Raw genomic sequence first — 6,589 nt, 5'->3', positions numbered from 1 at the left:
TATGCTAATTAGACCGGATGTCCTTCTGGACCAAGCCGTGACTATGAGGAAAGCCCGGATCCTGGGTGCCAGAGGGAAGCCATTGCCAGCAGCTGGGGTAAAGAAGCCCTACTCTTGCATAAATTTTGTGCATCAGGCATCTAGTATAATATATAAGCTATACTTAATGGAAAATTATGCTTATCATCAAAAGTTTGAGAATTAAGGGAAGTGGTGATGCAGAGGAAGGAGAGAGAACTGGCCAGTTTCTGGAGTAACTGACATTTGCTTTTAAAAAAATTATAAAATGTGGACATCTAGAGATTGTGGAAGCTATGGGGCATAAATATAAGAAATGGAAGTGGGAAAAATGAAGGCATTTTTTTATGTTGCATAAAATCCTATATAATAAAAGGCTAATATGCAAATTGACCAAAAGGCAGAATGACTGGTTGCCATGACGGGCACTGAGCACCAGGGGGCAGATGCTCCCACAGGGGGAGTGCCACTCAGCCAGAAGCCAAGCTCACTGCTGGTGAGCGCAGCGGGAATGGTGGGAGCCTCTCCCGCCTCCGTGGCAGCATTAAGGATGTCCAACAGCGGGCTTAGGCTCCCTCCCCGAGCCCAAGCCACCAGTCAGACATCCCTTGAGGGCTCTTGGACTGCAAGAGGGTGCAGGCTGGGCTGAGGGACGCCCCTCCACCCAAGTGCATGATTTTTGTGCACCGAGCCTCTAGTAAAACTATAAAAGTGTATATTCCACATTCTTGAATTTAGAGTCAATAGAGTGTAGAGAAATGAAGTAAACTATTGGGACAGAAAAGGTCATCTGTGGCCTGGGCTGAGAAGGATCTCAAATCCAAATATTGGTTGCTCTGGGATTTGTGAGCAGAGATACAGCATGATCTCATTGTGTGTTAGGAAAACTATATGGTGAACTCAGTACTTATTTTATTTGAGGAAAACGGCAGAGCAGACTAGGTAGAAAACAATGGGGTCTTATCCAGGGGAAAGTTAGTGGCAACATGATCTCTTATGGAAGCAATAACATAATATCAGAAAGCATGGCTGTAATAGCACAATGCCAGAAAAAATAGCACTTACCCAACCACTGGATATGAGTATTTGCAAGGGAAAAAGTTAAAGATGATGTCAAGTTTTAAGGAGAATACTAATCTCTTCTAATCTTATTAACAGTGAACAAAAGAAGAAAAACAAATTTGGGAGAGAAATGATAGATTCCTTTTAGAGAATGCCATGTATATGTATTTGCTCTGCTCTACAAGAGGTACCATATACAAACAAAAGAATGAGCAATTTTACTATATTTATTAATGTCATCATCTTAAAAATAGATGAAAGAGCCAAAGGGTAACTACATTGACCACTGTTAATGATTCATGGGCTAATTGTCACTTTCAGTTCACCGAGTTAACTAAAACCTACACATAGAGGAACAGTGTCTTTGCTTTGCATGCCTCCAATATATGTGAGTTGCACTTAACACAGCATCATACAAAAAGCAAGGACTACCTTTTATGGGCATTTATTTGATTATTCTGACCAATATTTACTACTTTGCTATTACTTAATACCATAACTTGCCAACAAGAAGTAACTAATGAACACAAAGTATATATTTTCCTACCAGAATCAGGTAGGGAAAAAAGCAAAGAGGAATCAGAATAAGTTTAATATTTGTTCTTTCTGGAGTTCATACATTAATAATTTTGTAATTATTATTTATTGGGCATTTCCTATGTGTCACAGTACTTCGCATATATACCATGTCACATGTTTTGCACAGCAATCTTGTATAGTAGATATTGTTATCTCCATCTTACAAACATGAACGTTGTGACTCAGAGCTGGTTGAGTTGCCAAACTTCACACAGTTATACTGTAGATGAGTATGATCAAATTCACATGTACACTTATTTCATAACTCATAATTAACATCAATTGTCTTGAATCTATTTTGTTCCTAGAGGGACAACATTAGTTCACTGATGAGAGAAAAAACTGATCTATCCTGGAGACCAAGCCAACTACCCTTTAATTTGGCATCATATTTGAAACTAGTTTTTTCTTTCTTTCTCCTAATGCCAGATTTTGCCACTGAAAATACTATCTAGTAAGCTCTCAGAGTAGCATTTATTACTTTGGTGAATTGATCAGATGCAGGATTTGGCCTTAAGCCTTGGGTGCTTAGAAACTAGATTTTGTTAATACATGTGACCTGCCTTAGTACCTCCCTTAGGTATAGGAGGGGGCACACATTAACTGAGTCCAAGAGAGTTTTATATGAAGTCAGGATTCCACATCATCCTATATAATAAAAAGGCAATATGCAAAATGACCCTAATGGTGGAATGACCAGGAATGACCAGTCGCTATGATGTGCACTGACACCAGGTGGCAGACACTCAACGCAGGAACTGCCTCCTGGTGGTCAGTGTGCTTCCACAGGGGGAGCTCTACTCAGCCACAAGCTGGCTCATGGGTGCTCAGTGCAGTGGCAGTGGCGGGAGCCTCTCCCACCTTTATGGCAGCACTAAGGGTGTCGACTAATGGCCGCAGAGAGGGGGCCTAAACCATTAGTTGGACATCCCCTGAGGGTTTCTGGGCTACCAGAAGGATGTCTGACTGCCAGCTGAGGTCCGCTCTCCTAGTAACCTGTCATTTGGACATTCCCTGAGAGGTCCCAGACTGCGAGAGGGTTCAGGCCGAGCTGAGGGACACCCCACCAGGGCATGAATTTTCATGCACTGGGCCTCTAGTTAACTTATAAACTTATAATGAGACATTGTTACCCATGATCTTACTTTCCTGCTAGACAGACAATTGTGTAAAAACAGGCATAAGAAGTTTAGTTTTATACGCATGGAATCAGAATTAAGGGATGCGGTGATTCAAATGTTTAATAGTATTTATTAGCATAACTTTATATATATATAGTTCACAGAATGGAGGTTCTGCCAAGGAAACCCATTCTAAAGACCTCATGCCTTATAAGTGGATACTGGTAACTTTTATTTCTGCTGTTTTCCTATTTTCTGTTTTCTTGATTGACCAATCTCCGTTCAAACATTACCCTTATGATATGTTAATACCTTCAATCATCTGTTAATGGAGTCCTGGTGGATATTATTTGGTGTTGATTTTACAGGGTAACTCTCAGATTTCAACCCTTCACTATGTTATAAAATAGCCTGTACAACCTGATTTAACTCATACTTACACTTGCAACTTTCCATTGCTCATATAACATTTTATGCTGTAATATTTTGGCTTTTAAGAACAGTCATAAGATCTATTTAGATGTCTCAAAGGAATTTCAAATTCAAATACAAAAAAACAAACAAACAAAAAACCTGTTACTTTCTGACCCACCTGCCCAAGATTTCCAGTGTCCCTTTCATCAGTGAATGAACAACCATCCAGTCAGTTGCACACACTATGAAACTGGGAATCTTCTTTGAGAATTTCTCTTCTTTCATTTTTACCCCCATTTGTTCATCTAACAAACATATCTTGAATGGCTAAGAGTTTCAGTGACTGACAAAACATCAATAAAATGCAAGGAAACCCTCTGTAATCATTAAATTTAGATTGTGGGAGGAATACAGATAGACAATAGAGAATTAAAACAAATAAAACCTGTAATATGTCAGGAGTTGGGAAGTGCCAGACCCCAAAATAAAACTGTCTGAGAGGATTGTATTATATGTGAGAAGAGAGGTAGTTTTACAGACTGTGAGGTCAGGGAAGGCATCTCTGATAAGTTGGCATTTAAACCTTTATGAAATTGTATAAAATGATGTTGATTTTAATTCTTAAATTTTGATCATATCTGTCTACTTCTTTCTATCGTCACAGTCAACACAATGTCTGGCCTCCATGAAAAGTCACCTATCAGGTCTCCTCTGATAACTATATTTGACAGAAGAGCACACTTTCTGCACTCTGAAACCCACCACCCATTTATGCTAGGCCAGACTTCCCTTGGACCACTCCCCGTCAGCGACTCAGCAACACAGTGTAGTCAAGGTAGCCCATTCCTGGGAGACACAAGACTCACCTGTAAGAAAACTTTAGCTCAAGAGCTTTCCATCAGTGTGTTAAACTCTGGGCTAAGATTTTGTTTCTCAAATGTATTTCCTTCACAAAGGAAAGAGGGAAGGAATGCTAATATGCACTTATTGAGCTCTCCCATATTCTTTCTGGCCCTGCCACCCTATCTTCATACTGCGAGAACTGCATACAATGAAAAATCTCACCATGTCATCACTACTGCTTAGAACCCTGTAGTTTCATTCTATTGCTCTTCAGAGACACAAATCCATAACAGGGCATTCAAAACACAGCATGGCTCCACCTCAGACCTCTCTCCCTCTCACCTTGCCAGCTCCTATTTATCTGCCCTTCTTTTGTCCTTTAAAGATGCCCTGCTTTCAGCTGACACAGCCTCTACAGTCTGTTCCCGTTGCCAGGAGTGCTCCAACACCCCATTTCTCCCATATTTTTTTTTTTTGAGCAAGTAACTCTTATTTATACAATGGTTTTTCTGTTCATATGCTGATCACTATTTCTCCTTCATGTAAATCATATTCCTCTATTTTATCCTTTCACATTCCCTAAAGAACACTGACAGTAATGTGTGATTGCCTTCAAAGACTTTGCCTAAGTTTGCAATTATGCATTTATTAGTATGATTATTCAATTAATGCCTGCTTCTCTCACTGGGCTATACGTTTACTTCTTTTTCATTCTTGAGTTCCAGCATCTAGCTCAGTGTTTGACCTAAAGTAGACGTATAATTAATATTATTAAATGAAAGAATGAATAAACAATCATTTTTTTCAGAAGTATAATTAAACAGCATATTTTCTTAGAGCTTATTTTTTTCTCAACTCTAAGCAATTGTAGACATTCCATGCTAAAACAATTATCTACATCATAGAAATATAAAAATACAACATTGATATAATGGTTTTTTGTTTGTTTGCTTGTTTTATTCTTACTGACTCCAATTTAGCATGTCAAATTAATACTGTGCAGGATGGATTTACATGCCTTCTGTTTTCCAAGACTAGACAGGAGAAACCCTCTCCATTCAGACACAGCGTTCACTTCACAATGCAGTCAGGTAAGAGATTTGGAATCACTTCTCACAAAGCCTGTGAAAACATTACTGATGCCTCTAAACTTTCACCTTCATTCAATCAGCTTTTACATTCTTAACCACAGCCTCCATTCTAACTTTGTTAACAGTTTTGGTTTTATAACACTTGGTAGAGTAAGCATTCCCCCAGACAGACAGAATATCCATTCCCATAAAATGTTCAGGTAAAAAAAAGACACTCATTTGCATAAACCGACATAAACATTCCAACATCCATAATCCCATCGACCCTTTCATTAGGAGAATGACCTTTATGCTCCCTCAGTCTAATTGTAGCCCACACCAGGGCTTGCCCATGGGTTTTGGTACCATAGTTCATGGGGCTTCCATGTCAAGGAGCCCAAAAACTTATCTTCTCTACCTCCTGACCATTTTGCCATTTCTGGTGCCAAAGCTTAGCAGTGATGGCGAACCTTTAGAGCTAGGCGTGTCAGCATTTTGAAAAACCCTAACTTAACTCTGGTGCCGTGTCACATATAGAATTTTTTTGATATTTGCAACCATAGTAAAACAAAGACTTATATTTTTGATATTTATTTTTTATATTTAAATGACATTTAACAAAGAAAACTCAACCAAAAAAATGAGTTCACGTGTCACCTCTGACATGCATGTCATAGGTTTGCCATCACTGGCCTGGGGTCTCCAGTGAGGGGTCGAGTCAAGGGACTCTGGGATTTTTTTTTTTTTTGTCAGCCTTCATTTTGATTCATCCCCCTAACCATTGATAGAAGCCATCACAGGTTACATTTCCCAATATAATCTTTGAATCTTGGCTTTCAAAATGTCTCCAAACCACTATAAATAAAACAGACTTGTTTGGGGCTCTTTAATCCTGGGGGTTCAGTAGGGGGTCTTTTTGGTCTTCACCACCTTGAGTAGTATTGTATTCAAACCTTTCATTGAACCCCATCAATGACAGTTTATTCATATCTAGCCATTGAGGGCCACTGTGCTTGGGGTCCGCTCATGGGCTCCTTCTCTGGGGGCTTTAGTTTGCTGAATTCTGGGCAGCTTCATCAGCTGGGATTAGCATAGACAACACTGAGGGAGTCCTTAGTGGCAAAAGCTTTGGTTGTCCCTGATAGCCATGAAGCCTGCTTGAGCCCATGGTGGTGAAAGTTGCTGGGGTTTTCAGTTCTTTTTTTCACAAAGGTAGATCACAGCTGAGGGGTTCCCTGTTGAAGGTGAGCTATGTGGGACTAGGGGATGGGTTAACATGGGTAAAATGTTGCCTATGATTTTCTACGTGGCCATCTTTGATATCTGTGTTCCACTGGGTTGCAGTAGCTCCTGGCCTGCATTCTGAAGCTCTCTCAGAGCCATTTTCATTAGTAAGTAGTTGTAATTATTGTTTTTCTGGAGTACAAGTGCTGGGACCTGATAGTCCATCAATCTTGCTGATATCACACTTTCAAATGGTCA

Source organism: Myotis davidii, unplaced genomic scaffold, assembly GCF_000327345.1.
Source record: "Myotis davidii unplaced genomic scaffold, ASM32734v1 scaffold644, whole genome shotgun sequence".
Taxonomy (NCBI): Eukaryota; Metazoa; Chordata; class Mammalia; order Chiroptera; family Vespertilionidae; genus Myotis; species Myotis davidii.
The sequence above is the reverse complement of the archived record's forward strand: the minus strand, read 5'-3'. Positions refer to the sequence as shown.